Source organism: Phocoena phocoena, chromosome 17 (assembly GCF_963924675.1).
Source record: "Phocoena phocoena chromosome 17, mPhoPho1.1, whole genome shotgun sequence".
NCBI classification, from domain to species: domain Eukaryota; kingdom Metazoa; phylum Chordata; class Mammalia; order Artiodactyla; family Phocoenidae; genus Phocoena; species Phocoena phocoena.
The window spans coordinates 38,035,619-38,055,601 of NC_089235.1; positions in this window are offsets into that span (position 1 = coordinate 38,035,619).

The following is a 19,983-nucleotide window of genomic DNA, read 5'->3' on the forward strand; positions in this document are numbered from 1 at the left end:
TTGTTGCTTAGAAGATTTTTTTGAACTTTATTTTTCCCTTAGTAATTTCTTGACCTTGGGAAGTAGTTGTTTTTTTTTTTTTCTTTGACCTGGATTTACCACTGGAAAAAAAACATAGCTGTGGTTCATGCAATTCAGAATTGGAAATTAATTAATATTTAATCTTAATAATTAGTGGCATTTTAATATTTTAAAATAATTTTAATGTGTTTAATATTTTAACATTAATAATTAATAATACTTTTAATATTAAGAAGTCATTACAATATTCAATTAAAGGCTTCAAAACAGACAGTAGATTTGCAGATTTTACCCAGAACTAATGAATGGATGTAGCCTTCCCAATCAGACACCAAACCTTTCTCATATTCTGAGGACTATATCGGTATTGCTGCCTCTTCACTGTCTCTGCCTGTTGACTGTCTACAGAGTTCAAAACAGGAATAAATTATTTCCTTCCCAGTCTTTTTTCTGTTCACAACTAGAGGTATGCTGCTAGTTTTTCTTCTTTCTCCCTCAAAATTCTTTGAGCAGAATTTAGAAGCACTTCCTACTTCTTTTTTTCCGTATCAATGTCTCTTCTCTAGGTATTTTTCTGAAAAGAAAAGACTACACTGCCACAAAACTTCAAAGTTGTTACAATCTCTGAAAAAGAAAAAAATCAGTCCAATTCCAATAGGAAGAACAAAAAAGTCAGTATGACCATGATACAAGGCAGATTTGTGGGATGAAAATTTGATGCAAATTTTAGACATTTAATCCATTGGCTTAACGATAATTTCTTTTACCTCTAGAATGCTGATGCAGAGCTTGATACAGTATCATTAAAAGTCAATTTAAAATCAATAAATCATGGATGCTCTAAGCCAGGCCTTATATACACTTTGAATCAAAAGGCTTAGTTACCCAGCTAATCACCTCGGAGTGCAACTCCATGGCATGCTTTCATTTCACACCCAGGGAGCAGACATGAAAATCCCAAATGGAGGAGACATACAAACTGGTTTCAGTAGGCACACACTGCTACCCTGGGGCTGGGTATGTTGCATATTTGTGTGCACAGTGTATGAATGTGTGCAGAGCAAGTGGGGATTACAGCTGAAATACAGCATAACTAATACGCTGCTATAGAAAAACTGTATGGGAGCAAACCAAAGGTGAAAAACACCTTTTAGAGTGTGCTTCTGTGTGAAATGCCACAATGTTTTCTCATTATTACAATGTGAAAATCGTTAGAATAAATAGAAACAAGTTTATTTTCCTCCCTGATTCCTAATTACAATATACAGGCTACAGATAATAGCCTTTTTCTGTTGTCACTATTTAGCAACTTTGGGCCAGTTTTTAGCAGTCCACCCTCTCTATTATATGATGCTACAAATTGCAGCACAATTCAGCACATCCATGTGTAATTTCCCCAAGGTTTTATAAAAATCATTAATATAAAACATTAATGTAGGGGCCTGTAGGCCTTTTTTTGTTAAGAGTTTAAATCCATTGACTTGTAACTGGCTTTTAAAATGACATTTTTCCTTGCTGCCTTCAATTCAGTCCAAATTATTTTTAAAAAGTAAAATAAAAAGATGCCAGATGTCATGAGGCCAATAAGCAGGTGGGCTGAAGCTTCTGTACCAATTCAAACTGGCACCACATCAAACCTGGTGGGTATAACCTTTAATTCACTGCTTCCCTGGCACCAGATCTAGTGCCATCTGCTCAGCCTTGCTAAGCTGTGCTTGTTTCTGTGCAGGGACGATGCCAACAATGCAAACTGTCTCCTACATGTGCAGGGAATCATCAGTGCAACTAGTTTTTCGAGACCCATATGGTGGCATCTGCGAATGCACACTGTCAGCATCGCTGCCTGTACTACCCTTCGAGTTTTAAGAATGGGAGGAGAGAATGCCAGTTTGTAATTCACTATGGAGAGCCAGGAGGAAACTTTTTCCTTCCTTCTCAGTGCTTTCATTAGGGTCTTTTGAAGTAACCACCCAAAGCATTAGAAGAGGCTTGACTTTAACTCAGACGCCAAGACCTATGGGAAGAAACCTCTATGGATGTCACACCCAGATATGTTCCCCTCGTGTAGCTACTACAGAAGCCTCCATGATTAGAATATAAAGTCCTCCTCCATTCATGCACCAACACTCCGGAAGTCTATCTTTTAAGAATTCTTTCTTGTTTCCATTAAGACTTTGAATACTAAGGGAGGTGGGCAGGCATATCTTGTTTAACCAGGGAATAAATGAAGGTGGGAAAACAGATTTACTTTATCACTGTCTGCATTCAGCATACCTTAGAGTCGCTGAACATCTTGACTGATGGCCCTTTATAAAGAATGGCCCTTAACCTATTTATTCATTTTATATAATTTGCTGAGCACTGAAAAGGTGATTTGAAGGAAATGTACACATCCATTCTGCTCTGTGGAATGGCGGGAAATGCAGAAGTTGCACGAGTACAGTGAATTACTTTAGAGCCCAGGGCTCCCAAGTGAAACAGTGATGTTTCTAGAATCACGCCTACCGATAATTCCCCACTCTGTTCCATATCCCAGGACAATTGCTCTGAGCCTGGCTCTCAAAGGACTCATGCAAGAATCCTTGATCAGCCCGCTGCTGCTAAATGAACAAATAAATATGGAATTTTTTTGTTTGCTTGTTAATTATCTATTGCTCATACTGACTAAAATTTCCGTGTAGGAAGGGGCTTTGCTTAGCTTACCATTCTAAACCTGGCTTCTAGCAAGCTATCCAGCACATAGCAGTCATGCAATAAGTAGTTAATAAATAAATATATTTATAAACACATAAGATTCTGCTTTTAGACAGTCTAAGAGAAAAAATACATATATTACAGAATACATAAGATATGGCAAATATTGGCTAATGCAACTGAATTAATGACTATTAGTAAGTAACAATATACCAATAGTACTACTTACTGAACGCTGACTTTATAATACACACTGTGCTAAGCAATTCATATTCTTTATCTTATTTTATAATTTTAGAAACCCTTTCAGTTACAAATTTGGTCCCCATTGTACAGATGAGAAAACTGGGCCTGGGAAATTTAGCTAGTAAGCATCAGAATCAAAAATTAAATGCAGCTCTATCTGACTTCATTCTAAGCTTTTAATCACAATATTAAATGGCCTCTCCTCTATCAAAATATTTGGTAAATTCAGCCTAAATCAAATGAAAAACAGTGTCAGACAAATACGTTTATGTTTCTACCATATGTTAGGTATTATTTCAAAAATTTCTTATCTATTAAACTATTATTATTATAATTATGCTAATAATTTGGGGCAAGTATGTACATGGCCTTTTAATTGTTTAAAAGTCATTCATATCCTATACTATATAAACATAATATGTAAACATATTAATCTCTCTAAGAATCATAAAATTCTCAAGTATAAAAAATATAATTCTCACTCTGTTAACTCACATCTCCGATGGTTACAGTTCTGCATGTATGGGAACTCCTGATTGCTGTATTAGTGATCTCAGTACCATCTGGCAAAATAAAGATCTTGAAATATAAGGCTAATCATTTAAGGAAAGGATCATGATAAACATTAACAAAAGTAGGAAAAGAATACATTTCCTAAACATAAAATTACTGAAAAAAATTATTAGCTATCACTGATTTTACGTGTCACTCTATACAGTGAAACAGTTTAAGCAGCACAAGCAGAGCCTAATAGCACTGTTTTACCAAAAGAAATACATTCCACAAAATCAGAGTTACTATAAATTCATACCTCTGTAGATAACTGCCTTTAACCTCTAAAGGATCTCTTTTGAAACTTTATGATTTTCTTCACTTTGATTAATTCAACCCATCATCTTCTTTACTGTTCACTCCTGCCTTTCTTCAGGCCATGCACACACACAGACACACACACACACACAGACACACAGTTTTTTCCTAGCAACAACAAAAGGAAGGAAAGAAGGAAGGAAGGAAGGAAGGAAAGAAGGAAGGAAAGAAGGAAGGAAGGAAGGAAGGAAGAAAGAAAGGACAAATGAACTTATTTAACACCTGTTACAGGGAACATTTCTAGCAGAAATTCAGCCAAGAGTTCAGTCTCAAATATGTATTTCTTCTCAATAATTAGTTTTACTAATGTTAGAGAGACAGTAGAACAAGATGTAAAGTGTCAAAGGATATGGCGATTTTAAAAAGACAAATGGATTTTAGAAAAGTAAAAATGTATATACAGAGCAAACAGAAGGGAGGTCATTGTATATACAAGCTTAGGAATACACACTCTAAATGAATGCTAGCAACCATGGATCTTTTAAGAATATGCCTAATCTCAGGCTGCAGTAATTTTTCTAGTTCACTGAATTGCTTCAAGGATCAAATACGATAATGGATATGACACCGCGTTGTTCAATGTAGCATGCAACACAAATGTAAGGTGACTTTTTATAAGCATTACTATTCTTCCTTATTTCCAATCATGGCCCAAACACTTTTGTCAACAGAAAAGAGATGAGCAAGACTCTCATCATGAAGAACGTCTGACTCCAAATGGCAGATGCCTGGAAAATGACCACTTTGCACATTTAGGTTCCACCTCATCTCACACCAGAGCTGCCAGGTCAACTGACTTGAGCTTCATAAACCTAAATCAGCACATTTTGGTTCTCAGTGACCACTGTCCTCATTTGCATTCAGGTAGTCTTGCAACTTGGAATCTGTTCAGAGTTTAAACCTCAGTGAAAAATCCCCTTGACTGAGAATCATTGGAGGAGGTTAAACATCACCACAGGGAAGCTTCCTAAGAAGGCAGGACTGAAGGCATGGTCAAATCCCTTCTCACTCCAGCCCTGTCTCCTAACTAGAGATCATGCAGGTTTTATACACAAGAGTATGGAAGAAGAAACTAACAAGATCCTGCTCTCCTCTTTCCTCCAGCCTTGGTTGCATTATCTGTGCCTTCCTTGACCTTCCAGTGACTCCTCTTCTCAATTCTTTCATCTCTTCATAAAATTAGGCATGTTATGACACCAGCTCTACCCAGGAGCAACACAGAATAAAAGCACATGCTTATACATCAAAACATTGTAACACGAACATAGCTGAAAACTTATGTACCAGACCTGTTATCTAAGCACTTCATTGTATTTAATTCTCGCAACAACCCCTTTTGATAGATGAGAAAACTAAGGCTTGGGGAGGTGAAGAGCTTTGCTTAGGATACACTCCAAACCTGGGTATATCTGATGTCGATGTCTGAGTGCTTGACCCAGTGCTAGAGCTGGGCAGACAGGAGCACAGGTGGTGTGCTGGGAGGGCAAGAAGCCCTGGAGTTATCACGGCTCCCTTCCTTAAAGATTTTGTGTGTGTGTGAAAAAAAAAGTTTCATATTAAAACAAATTGGATCTGTTATGGAGTAGAACACTATGAGAACATTAATTTTAAATTTTGAAAATGTAAGAATTCAAGTAACTGCAAGCATGTTGTGGCTTGTCATGGGAGTAGCCCAGTGAGGGAAAGGAAACCGTGAATACCACAAGAGGCCCTGACACACCTCTAATAACTTCCTCTAGAAACCAGTTGTTCTCAAATCTGCCTACATATTAGCATCATCAAGAATGTTTTTTTAAAAATAACCATAGGGGGCTTCCCTGGTGGCGCAGTGGTTGAGAGTCTGCCTGCCGATGCAGGGGACACGGGTTCGTGCCCCGGTCCGGGAGGATCCCACATGCCACAGAGCGGCTGGGCCTGTGAGCCATGGCTGCTGAGCCTGCGCGTCCAGAGCCTGTGCTCCGCAACGGGAGAGGCCGCAACGGTGAGAGGCCCGCGTACCGAAAAAACAAACAGAAAAAAACATATATAAGCTCTACCAACAAATATTTTGATTTAATTGATCTGGAGTGTTCCCAGACACCAGTATATTTTATTTTTTTATTTTTTATTTTTTGCGGTACGCGGGCCTCTCACCGCTGCGGCCTCTCCCGCCGCGGAGCACAGGCTCCGGACGCGCAGGCTCAGCAGCCGTGGCTCACAGGCCCAGCTGCTCTGTGGCATGTGGGATCCTCCCGGACGGGGGCACGAACCCGTGTCCCCTGCATCGGCAGGCGGACCCTCAACCACTGCGCCACCAGGGAAGCCCCACCAGTATATTTTAAAAGCTCCCAAACTAGGGTTGAGAATGACTCCCCAAACAAAAAGTATGTATGATACTGTCATTTAGATAAACATGATTTAAAATGCTTCTTCTCATTCACTTAATACATCCTCATTGTATGCTATCCTGAGCAGGGCACTATACTAGGCACAATGATACTTGTAACCAATACAGTAATTCAGGTCTGAAATATGTTGCCTTCAGGCCTGAAAGCCTATAAATTAATTGGGCTGTTTCCTTACTTTTTGTTGCCTCACTTCTGCCCTCAGGTAGATTACTATCAATAGTAGTTTGAATGAACTCTTTCTATAGCCTTTATCTCTACCTGGTGGTAAGTAAAATGATAAAAGAAAGTGATAGTTCCACCATGATGTTACCAAGAGACAAAGCTCTTATAGGACCAGTGCTAGATGAAGGTGAAGTAAAGGCAGGGAAAAGAGAAAAGAATAAAATTATGACAGAAAGGAATAAGGGTCACCTGCTGAGAATATACCTCACTGAATTCTGAATTCCTCCAGGTCAGGTGTTGAAAGATTGCTAAGCCATGTTGAAATGAAAGATGTTGATTTTAAGCATATAAGACATTTGTGCCAAACCAGTTATGGCAACAGTGACACCCAAGATTGAGGGTGACAGGGAGAGGGAGGGAGGGAGGGAGGGAGAGAGACAGAGACAGAGACAGAGACAGAGACAGAGAGAGAAAATAGGCTCCAACAAAGGAATTAAAGAAGTTGTCATTTTAAGAAGTTGTGCTTCGAGGTAGTGCTCAAAGAAGATAATGAATGTCCATTGAGACTGAGCAATTTCTAGTTCCAATTTCCAGCATTAATAAACAGACATTTTGCAGGATTTTGACTCATGAATTCATGACCCACTCCACTTTCCAGGTGTCTGTTTGCAAATGTGGATTTGAGGCTGCCCAATTAAGTTGAATAACATGTGTAACCCAGATGTTTAAATGCATCCTTGTGCTCCCTTATAGGTGATTGTAACTGTTATACTCTTTTGAACACCTTTATGCCTGGAACATTGTTCTAAATGCATTCCATGGATTAAACCATTTCAGCATTTCAGTAGCCCTGCTACACAGTAACTTTGTATAACAGCATAACCTGTTCAGATCTCCCTTCAAGAGTGAATGGGCTGAGGAGCCGTAGTTATTGGAGACTATCCAGCTGCCATATATTTGGAAATCTATCACAGCTTTCACTGCAAGACCACCCTGTCTCTGGGCTGCTCCCAGCCAATGACTGAAGACAGTGGTGGTACTAAAGCCAAGATATCTGTGCTCAACTTGGGATACCTTTAAAGGGCAATATTTGCTTGGGGACTACCCATCAGACTGACCAAGACTTTCTCAGAACTGCATTGCAGTGTGAGGCTCTTCCAACATGATTCTTTCTCCCACTCTCTTTTCATGGGTGTTAGACCTGCACTGGTCAGAAGTTTCTCTATGCCTGTTCTTGCTCTCTCTCCCTTTTATGCTTTGTAGATGTTTCTCCCCAGTACTTGCACATCTAAATCTGTCTTGCATCAGCTTTTCAGAATCCTGGAACTGACACATTTTGATTAACCATACTCAACGGAGAGCTTCATTAAACACATCCAAAATCACATGACCGGAAAGTAATGAGGATGACATTTCAATCCAGGCAGAGTGACTTCAGAGTGTCTCTCTTAATGATTATCTTGTTCCCACGTTCCAAATTGAAAACTCCTTGGGACGAAGGGGACTGGGATGCAGGACACGTTCCTTCTCTAGAGACATGGAATTATGATGGATTTGGGAGGTACAGTAACAAAAAGACAGTAGAGTCACTGGCAAGATACTCATTCCAGCAACTGTGAGGTTAGGGGAATGCTGTTATCTCCACTGAGCTGCACTTAGCTTTCAGGCCCAGGGAGTCTGAAAGGCAAGATTTGTCATTGAGATTTAAGGTGCAGAAATAAATGTGTCCTGTCTGTGGAAGGGAGAAAAATGTTACTTAACAATCACACATTATTCAATGTAATGAATGGCAGAGCTAGAAGAATCTCTCTTGGTTCTTTGCTAAGTTAATTTCAAGCCCTGAGGCATATTACAGAAAACAATAAAGTGAAGGACACCCAGACTCTGGTAGGAGGCACACCTGAGTTCAAGCATCTGCTCCATATTATCTGGGTGACACTACAATATTTAATCTGATGGAGCTTCAATTTTTTCACCAGGACTCTAGAAATAATATAGTTATATTTTTAAAATGTTAAAGCACTGCATGTGATAAGGTAAATTTCTGTGATGCATGGAAGTAAGCTCTCCAAATATTGATTTTTTTCCCCAAACATATTTTTAATTTATCTGTGTGGTTCAGTTTCCCCATGAACTGAGATGTTTTTCAAGAACTGGGAAAGCCATGACCACCAAAGACCAAAGTTTACCCCTAATTATCACTATCCACACTGTGGTATAGTAGTCTGAATTTGTTAGCTTTTCATATCAGTATTTCTGTCAGATTAGTGACTCTGTATGTTATTCAAGGAGAAAAATTAATTGCTTTTCAACCTGCTGAATGAACACACAGTTGAGTACACATTTTCCCTACACCTACTTCTTCTCTCTTTGGGGCTTGTTTATGGATGGTTGGAGATTCAAGATTCTCCTTTCCTTGTCTTCAAAAACATCATTTTGACTATAGAGTACTCCATAGAGTCTTCATGGTCCATTGAAATGCCTTGGGTGCAATATAGGGGAGAAGAAGATGGTCCTGAGACCACCATCTTATTTAAATTAGAGCTTCTCTCCTTTTAAAGATGCTCTTTGAAGAAAGGACTGACAGACAAAGGGACCTTCAGCATGGCAGAGGAGTAAGACATGGAGATCACCTTCCTCCCCACAAATATATCAAAAATACATCTACATGTGGAACAACTCCTACAGAACACCTACTGAACGCTGACAGAAGACCTCAGACTTCCCAAAAGGCAAGAAACTCTCTATGTACCTGGGTAGGGCAAAAGCAAAAGAAAAAACAGACATAAAAGAATAGGGACAGGACATGCACCTCTGGGAGGGAGCTGTGAAGGAAGAAAAGTTTCCACACACTAGGAAGTCCCTTCACTGGCAGAGATGAGGGGTGGGTGGGGGGAAAGCTTCAGAGCCATGGGGGAGAGTGCAGCAACAGGGGTGCAGAGGACAAAGTGGAGAGATTCCCGCACAGAAGACTGGTGCTGACCAGCCCTCATCAGCCCAAGAGGCTTGCCTGCTCACCCTCTGGGGTGGGTGGGGGCTGAGAGCTGAGGCTTGGGCTTCGGAGGTCAAATCCCAGGGCACAAGTCAGTTCGGACCCCCGAGAAGGGCATGAAACGCTAAGGCTGCTGCCACTGCCAAAATGAGTCCTGTGTGCAAGCACAGGTCACTACCCACATGCCCCCCAGAAGCCTGTGCAGTACACCACTGCCAGGGTCCCAAGATTCAGGGACAACTTTCCCGGGAAAACACATGGCACTCCTCAGGCTGTTGCAATGTCACGCCGGCCTCTGCCACCACAGGCCTGCCCCACATTCCAGTTATGACCACCATACCCTTCCCTCTCCCCAGAATGAGAGAGCAAAAGAGCCCTAATCAGCAGCTGATTTAACCCACTCCTGTCTGGGCTGGGGACAGAAGCCTGAGGGTGACCTACATGCAGAGGCAGGGCCCAAACCAAAGATGAACTCCAGGAGCTGTGCGAACAAAAAAGAGAAAGGGAAATTTCTCTGTGTAGCCTCAGGAGCAGAGGATTAAATCCCCACAATCAACTTGATGAATGCTGCATCTGTGGAATACCTGAATAGACAACAAATGTTCCCACAATTAAGGTTGTGGACTTTGGGAGAAATTGTAGACTTGGGGTTTACAGTCTGCAGCTAACTTGTTTCTGATTTTTATGTTTATCTTAGTTTAGTTTTTAATGCTTGTAATCATTGGTGGATTTTTTTAATGATTTGGTTGCTCTCTTCATTATTTTTATTTTTAAAGTTGTTTTATTTTTTATTTAAAAATTTTTATTTTATTACTTTTTTTCTTCCTTTTTTTTCTTCCTTTTCTTCTGAGCCATGTGGCTGACAGGGTCTTGGTGCTCCAGCCGGGTGTCAGGCCTGAGCCTCTGAGGTGGGAGAGATGAATTCAGGACATTGGACTCCAGGGACTTCTCAACCCCATGTAATATCAATCAGTGAGAGCTATCCTGGAGATCTCCATCACAGCACTAAAACCAAACTCCACCCAATGGCCAAAAGCTCCAGTGCTGGATGCCCATGCCCAACAGCTAACAAGACAGGAAGAAAACCCCACCAATTACAAGGCAGTCTGCCTAAAATCATACTAAGCTCACAAACACCCCAATACACACCATTGGATGAGACCTTGCCTACCAGAAAGACAAGATCCAGTCCCTCCCACAAGAACACAGGCACCAGTCCCTTCCAAGAGGAAGCCTACATGAGCCACTGAACAAACCTCATGTACTGGGGCAGACACCAAAAACAACAGGAACTACAAACATGCAGCCTCTGAAAAGGAGGCCCCAGACACAGTAAATTAAACAAAATGAGAAGATGGAGAAATATGCAGCAGATGAAGGAACAAGGTAAAAACCCAACAGACCAAACAAATGAACAGCAAATAGGTCATCTACCTGAAAAAGAATTCAGAATAATGATAGTAAAGATGACCTAAAATCTTGAAAATAGAATGGAGAAAATACTAGAAATGTTTAACAAGGACATAGAAGAACTAAAGAGCAAACAAACAAGTATAAACAACACAATAAATGATATTAAAAATTCTATAGAAGAAATCAATAGCAGAATAACTGAGGCAGAAGAATGGATAAGTGACCTGGAAGATAAAATATTGGAAATAACTGTCGCAAAGCAGAATAAAGAAAAAAGAATGAAAAGAATTGAGGAGAGTCTCAGAGACCTCTGGGACAACATTAAATGCAGCAGCATTCAAATTACAGGGGTCCCAGAAGAAGAAGAGAAACAGACTGAGAAAATATTTGAAAAGATTATAGTTGAAAAATTCCCTGAAATGGGAAAGGAAATAGTTAATCAAGTCCAGGAAGTGCAGAGAATCCCATACAGGATAAATCCAAGGAGAAACATGACAAGACATATAGATCAAACTATCAAAAATTAAATACAAAGAAAAAATATTTAAAACAGCAAGGGAAAAACAACAAGTAACATACAAGGGAATCTCCATAAGATTAACAGCTGATCTTTCAGCAGAAACACTGCAAGCCAGAAGGGAGTGGCAAGACATATTTAAAGTGATGAAAGGGAGAAACCTACAACCAAGATTACTCTACACAGCAAGGATCTCATTCAGATTTGATGGAGAAATTAAAACCTTTACAGACAAGCAAAAGGTAAGAGAAATCAGCACCACCAAATCAGCATTACAACAAATGCTAAAGGAACTTCTCTAGGCAGGAAACACAAGAGAAGGAAAAGACCTACAATAACAAACCCAAAACAATTAAGAAAATAGTAATAGGAACATACATATCAATAATTACCTTAAATGTAAATGGATTAAATGCTCCAACCAAAAGACATAGACTGGCTGAATGGATATAAAAACAAAATCTATATATATGCAGTCCACAAGAGACCCACTTCAGACCTAGGGACACATACAGACTGAAAGTGAGGGGATGGAAAAAGATATTCCATGCAAATGGAAATCAAAAGAAAGCTGGAGTAGCAATTGTCATATCAGGCAAAATAGACTTTAAAATGAAGACTATTACAAGAGACCAAGAAGGACACTACATAGTGATCAAAGGATCAAACCAAGAAGATGTAACAATTGCAAATATTTATAAACCCAACATAGGATCACCTCAATACATAAGGCAAATGCTAACAGCCATAAAAGGGGAAATCAACAGTAACACAATAATAGTAGGGGACTTTAACACCCCACTATCACCAATGGACAGATCATACAAAATGAAAATAAATAAGGAAACACAAGCTTTAAATGACACAGTAGAAAAGATGGACTTAATTGATATTTATAGCACATTCCATTCAAAAACAACAGAATCCCCTTTTTCTCAAATGCTCATGGAACATTCTTCAGGATAGATCATATCGTGGGTCACAAATCAAGCCTAAATTTACTAATTTAAGAAAATTGAAATCATATCAAGTATCTTTTCTGAACACAGTGCTATGAGACTAGCTATCAATTACAGGAAAAAACTATAAAAAATACAAACAGATGGAGGCTAAACAATACGCTACTAAATAACCAAGAGATTACTGAGGAAATGAAAGAGGAAATAAAAAATTACCTAGAAACAAATAACAAAGAAAACACGATGACCCAAAAACTGTGGGATGCAGCAAAAGCAGTTCTAAGAGGGAAGTTTATAGCAATACAACCCTACCTCAAGAAACAAGAAAAATCTCAAAAGAGCAAACTAAACTTACACCTAAAGCAATTAGAGAAAGAAGAAGAACAACAAAAAAACCCAAAGTTAGCAGAAGGAAAGAAATCATAAATATCAGCTCATAAATAAATGAAAAAGAAATGAAGGAAACAATAGCAAAGATCAATAAAACTAAAAGATGGTTCTTTGAGAAGATAAACAAAATTGATAAATCATTAGCCAGACTCATCAAGAAAAAAAGGCAGAAGTCTCAAATCAACAGAATTAGAAATGAAAAAGAAGTAACAACTGACACTGCAGAAATACAAGGCTCATGAGAGATTACTATAAGCAACTATATGCCAATAAAATGGACAATGTGAAAGAAATGAACAAATTTTTGGAAAAGCACAACCTTCCGAGACTGAAGCAGGAAGAAATAGAAAATATAAACAGACCAATCACAAGCACTGAAATTGAAACTGTGATTAAAAATCTTGCAAGAAACAAAAGCCCAGGACTAGATGGCTTTGCAGGTGCATTCTATCAAACATTTAGAGAAGAGCTAACACCTATCCTTTTCTAACTCTTCCAAAATATAGCAGAGGGAGGAACACTCCCAAACTCATTCTATGAAGCCACCATCACCTTGATACCAAATCCAGACAAGGATGTCACAAGGCAAGAAAACTACAGTTCGATATCACTGATGAACATAGATGCAAAAAACGGCAATAAGATACTAGCAAACAGAATCCAACAACACATTAAAGGGATCATACATTATGATCAAGTGAGGTTTATCCCAGGAATGCAAGGATTCTTCAATATATGCAAATCAAACAATGTGATACACCATATTAACAAACTGAAGAATAAAAACCATATGATCATCTCAATGGATGCAGAAAAAGCTTTCAACAAAATTCAACACCCATTTATGATAAAAACTCTCCAGGAAGTAGGCATGGAAGGAACTTACCTAAACATAATAAAGGTCATATATGACAAACCCACAGCCAGCATCGTTCTTAATGGTGAAATACTGAAAGCATTTCCTCTAAGATCAGGAAGATGACAAGGATGCCCACTCTCACCACTATTATTCAAAGTAGTTTTGTAAGTTTTAGCCATGGTAATCACAGAATAAAAGGAACTAAAATGAATCCAAATCGGAAAAAAAGAAGTAAAATTGTAACTGTCTGCAGATGTCATGATACTATACATAGAAAATCCTAAAGATGCTACCAGAAAACTTCTAGAGCTAATCAATGAATTTGCTAAAAGTAGCAGGATACAAAATTAATGCACAGAAATCACTTGCATTCCTATACATTAATGATGAAAAATTTGAAAGAGAAATTAAGGAAACACTCTCATTTACCACAGCAACAAAAAGAATAAAATACCTAGGAATAAACCTACTTATGGAGATAAATGACCTGCATGCAGAAAACAATAAGACACTGAAAAAAGAAATTAAAGATAACACATACTAATGGAGAGATATACCATGTTCTTGGATTGGAAATATCAACATTGTGAAAAAGCAATCTACACCTTTAATGCAACCCATATCAAACTACCAATGGCATTTTTCACAGAACTATAATAAAATTTTCACAATTTGTATGGAAACACTAAAGTCACTGAATAGCCAAAGCAATCTTGAGAAAGAAAAATGGAGCTGGAGGAATCAGGCTCCTTAACCTCTGACTATATTACAAAGCTACAGTAATCAAGACAGTAAGGCACTGGTACAAAAACAGAAATAGAGACCAATGAAACAAGATAGAAAGCCCAGAGATAAACCTATGCACATATGGTCACCTTATCTTTGATAAAGGAAGCAAGAATATACAATGGAGAAAAGACAGCCTCTTCAATAAGTGGTACTGGGAAAACTGGACAGCTACATGTAAAAGAATGAAATTTGGACACTCCTTAATACCATACACAAAAATAAACTCAAAATGAATTAAAGACCTAAATGTAAGGCCATACACTATAAAACTCTTAGAGGAAAACCTAGGCAGAACACTCTTTGACATAAATCATAGCAAAATCATTTTTGACCCACCTCCTAGAAAAATGGAAATAAAAACAAAAGTAAACAAATGGGACCTAATGAAACTTAAAATCTTTTGCACAGCAAAGGAAACCATACACAAGATGAAAAGACAACCCTCAAAATGGGAGAAAATATTTGCAAATGAAGCAACTGAAAAATGATTAATCTCCAAAATATACAAGCAGCTCATACAGTTCTATATCTAAAAAACAAACAACCCAATCCAAAAATGGCCAGACGACCTAAATAGGCATTTCTCCCAGAAGACATACAGATGCTCAACAAACACATAAAAATATGCTCAACATCACTAATCATTAGAGAAATGCAAATCAAAAGCACAATGAGGTATCACCTCACACCGGTCAGAATGGCCATCATCAAAAAATCTAGAAACAATAAATACTGGAGAGGGTGTGAAGAAAAGGGAACCCTCTTGCACTGTTGGTGGGATTGTAAATTGATATAGCCACTGTGGAGAACAGTATGGAGATTCCTTAAAAATCTAAAAATAGAACTACCATATGACCCAGCAATCCCACTACTGGGCATATACCCTGAGAAAACCATAATTCAAAAAGAATCATGTACCCCAATATTCATTGCGGCACTATTTACAATAGCCAGGACATGGAAGCAACCTAAGTGTCCATTGACAGATGAATGGATAAAGAAGATGTGGCACATATATACAATGGAATATTAGCCATAAAAAGAAACGAAACTGAGTTATTTGTAATGAGGTGGATGGACTTATAGTCTGTCATACAGGGTGAAGTAAGTCAGAAAGAGAAAAACAAATACCATATACTAACACATATATATGGAATCTAAAGAAAAAAAAAAAGGTTCTGATGAACCTAGGGGCAGGACAGGAATAAAGACGCAGATGTAGAGAATGGACTTGAAGACACGGGGAGGGGGAAGCGTAAGCTGGGACAAAGTGAGAGAGTAGCATTGACATATATTCACTACCAAATGTAAAATAGATAGCTAGAGGGAAGCAGCTGCATAGCACAGGGAGATCACCTCGGTGCTCTGTGACCAGCTAGATGGGTAGGATAAGGAGGGTGGGAGGGAGGGAGGTGCAAAAGGTAGGGGACATGGGGATATATGTATACATATAGCTGATTCCCTTTGTTATACAGCAGAAACTAACACAGCATTGTAAAGCAATTATACTCCAGTAAAGATTTTTTTTAAAAAAAAAGACTGACAGAGGGATTTCTGTTATATCATTGGATAAGAAATCACTCCACAATGAAGCAGCTTACACAAACAACAAGAATTTTATCTTTTCTCAGTTTCTCTGGGTCAGAAATTTGGGAAGGACTTGCCTGGCTGGTTCTTCCTAAATGAGGGACTCATGCAGATGTGATCAGAAGGTAGATGGAGTTGGAGCAGCTGGGGGCTGGCAAAGCTTCTCTCTCTTCATTCAGCCACAGAGATTCTCCACCTGGTCTTTCCACACGAATCCATTTGGACTTTCACAGCACGACAGCCTCAGGGCAGCGGCACTGCTTACCTGGAGCTGTGCACCAGCGCTGGGGTTTGGGCTCCCAAGGCCAAAGCTCTATCACCTTTTATTACCAAGCATCAGAACTCATACAGTCACTTCCACCACATTCTATTGGTTATGAGCAAGTCACAATCCCACTCGGAATCAACGAGAGGGGAATTAGGCTTAGAAAAAATTACATTTTTCTAAGAAAATGGCAAGGTTCTAGAAAAGAATGTGGTGTTATTATGGCTTCTTTGGAAAACATAATCAATCATAGGTATATATCTATCTATCTATATATAGATATACAGAGATGAATATGTAGATAGAGATGTTTGAATCCACTGAATGTCAGTCTATTGTATATATATATAGAGAGAGAGATAGATAGATATAGATATATATAGATACAGATATAACACACATACACATACAAGTACACACACACACTAAGGTTTCTCAAAGTATGGACTATGACCTCTTCCAGTAACAGAATCATCTGAGTGCTGGCTAAAATTGCTTGACAGACATAGTATCCACCCTCAATGAGAGTTTGCCTTTCATTTTCCTCAAGTTGTAATAGATTCTAGTCCCACTGCATCTGCAAAAAGTTGTATGACTGTGATGCAATGAGAATTGCTCCCTAGTGACTGGAAGCTCTGGTTGAACTGCTTGAATATGGAAATCAAGCCCCCTCTTCTAGAGGAATCTAAATGAGATTGGTCCCCAACCCTACCATCTCTAACGTAGAGGTAGCACCCAAACTCAGCTTTCCTCAGATTCGGTGGGTTTTTCTCTCCCTACAAGAGGATCTGCAATTCCCCCAAAGCTTCAAATTTCCAAGGTATTGGTCATCTTCCACTACTAGACAACTTCTATAAATAACCAATATTTCTGCTGTCCAAGCAGTTTGTGTGTCCCTGTCACACTTACCCTCAACCTTAGAAGTTACAAGGGACAAATATCCCTGTTTTGGAACACAGATTCACATTACACACAGCTTCACACCTAGTAATCTTAAATCAGGCTATCCTTTGCTCTGATTTCTGTGATGTTTCCTTTTGCAGAGTCCTTTAGAATGCCCATATATTTTGGAAGTAAAAAATTATAGATATTGAAGTTTGTAAATTTTGACATTGCTCTTATACAAACTAAAATGATACACTTAAAGATCCTGGTAATAAAAGTGAAAAAATACTGGCTTACTTATTTGTCAATTATTCACCTTCACAACTTGCAGTCATTATGACTAGATGCCCACTTAATAAGTGAATTGATTACTCATGACAAAATTATTGGTCTTTATATTAGAATTTTTTACTTGTAGGTGCCTCAAATTTGACATGTTGACATATTCAAAATCACAAACTGGCTGTTCACAGGAAAAAAGCAACTTGCAGTCACAGTTCTGCAACCAGTAAACTTTTAAAATGTTTGAATTAATAGCCAGGATATAAAAATAGAGAGATAGCTTTAAAAATTGGGTATCTAGTTTTCTTGAAAAATCATCAGAGCTGGCACCACAAGGCCCACGTTGCTTTTTGGCAATAATCAGTTGATGGTTAGTAGCTGTTCCCTTTGCAGATGGCCGTTGGCTAATCTGCTTTATTTATTTTGCATAACCTCCCTGGCCCCTAAGTACATTAAGTTTGAGACACTTAATAAATTTCATATCTCAAATACTCAGCTTATCAAATGATGAATAGTAACGAAGCTCGTATTTTAACTGGAACATCTATTGAAATACAGAGGAGCAATGGAAAGCATCAAGAGCTACTCAACGTACAATCACCCAAGAGTAATAGTAGAGCTTATCTGATGGTAATTTATCTGTCAACCTCAATATATACCTAGATATATGGCATAAAATCCATGCAATAGAATTCATACACTTTATTCTTAGGTGACTACCCTAAACACTCATTCAATACCCATTTACTCTTATTTTAAATCATGCAAGTAGAAAGCTTTGAAAGGGCAATAAAGATTTTACAAATAACCATAATCCTGTCATACAGAATACTGTTTATAGTATACTATAGAGTCTCCTGGCCTTTCTAGGCAACTGAATGCAAATTTAGAAAAATAATATTGGTATCATGCTGTATATTTAATGTATGTAGTATATATACTGCATATCATCTTTTAACACATTTTTTTCAATTAATGCATCCCTAATTTTCCCCTTATTTTTTCTTCTGTATGTTTTTTAATAACTGTGGTATGCCACTATAAAGATTCACTATGATTTATTTGGCCTAGCTTTTTTCTATTATTATTAGCATTATTTAATAAACATCCTTGAAAACAAATCTTTCCCTCTATATTCATGATTATTTTCTTAGTATAATGCATGAATATAAACCCTTGGTATAAAGCACTAGAAGAGGAGATTGCTGGCTCAAATGACAAGCACATTTTTAAGATTTTGCATACTTATTTTGGAAAGACCTCTGTCTTAGTCTGGGCTGCTTTAACAAACTATCATAAACTGGGTGGTTTATAAACAACAAGTTACAGTTCTGGAGCCTGGGAAGGCCAAGATATTGGTACCAGTAGGTTTGGCGTCTGCTGAGACCCTGCTTCTTGGTTCATAGATGGCCATCTTTGCACTGTACCCTCACATAATGGAAGGGGCAAGGGGCTCTCTGTAGTGTCTTTTATAAGGGTACTAATCCCATTCATGAGGGCTCACCCTCATGACCTAATCACCTCTCAATGGTCTCACCTCAAAATACCATTACATTGGGATTAGGTTTCACCATATGAATTTTGGATCTCAGCTGTTACATACAAGGTTTGTTAGTAAATAGTTAAGCTAATAAATATGTTTTTCTTTTTTAGGTGGTAAGCTTCAATTAGACTAGAAGATATTCTGGTGATAGTATTATTAATAAATACGACTGATCATTTTTTGAGAATCCATTTATATATCAATTGTCCATTGCCACAATAATGCTACATTATAAGTGACCACAACAACTAAATATCAAATGACAATAAATGTTTATGAAGCCTATGGGCCTGTGGGTCAGAAATTTAGGCTGAGCTTGTCTGCGAACTTCTGATATTGAATAAGTTCATTCATAACTAGTAATGAGCAATTATGTGCAGTCTTAGCTGGGTGGATTGTATACCTACTCGGCTTTCCCCACATGTCTCTCACCGCCAGCAAACTGCCTGGTCATGTAGTCATTTCTCATGGTGATGGCACAAGGAAGACTGAGAAGAAGTGCTTAAGTGCTTTTTCTAGAGTCTTCTTGGATCACATCCCATTGGCCAAACCAAGTCACAAGGCCAAGCCCAAAGCCAGAGTGAGAAGACACAACAGTTACACTGCAATGGGTGTGGATCCAGAAAGGTGTGATAGATTTGGTCATTAATGCACTCAGTCTTCCACTCTATAGAAAACATTTATACATTTTTCTATTTTAGTGTGGCATTCCAGGTTTAAGAGCAGGTGTTGCTCTTAACACACTGATTATCAAGTACACTTGAGAACCCATTAAACCTGGGAAAGATAGCAAGTCTGATACATCTTTACAATTCCACATTGTAGAGAAAAACCAGAAAACTATTGTATACACATGGAAAAACATTATGGAAGAAGCATCTATTGGGATGCAGCTGGACAAATCTGATATAGCTGGAGAAAATTTCTCTTGGCCTTGACTGACATGTATTCATTTCAGAACCAAAACTGAAAAGAGCATCTGGTATTTTATAACGTCTTTGTTACAGTTTATTTTTAAGCTTGCATTTTATCATCCAACACAAAGTTAATTTCATACAAAACTAATTCCGTGAGAGCATCAGAATGGATAAATGCTCATTGAGTAACTGAATGCTGGATTTA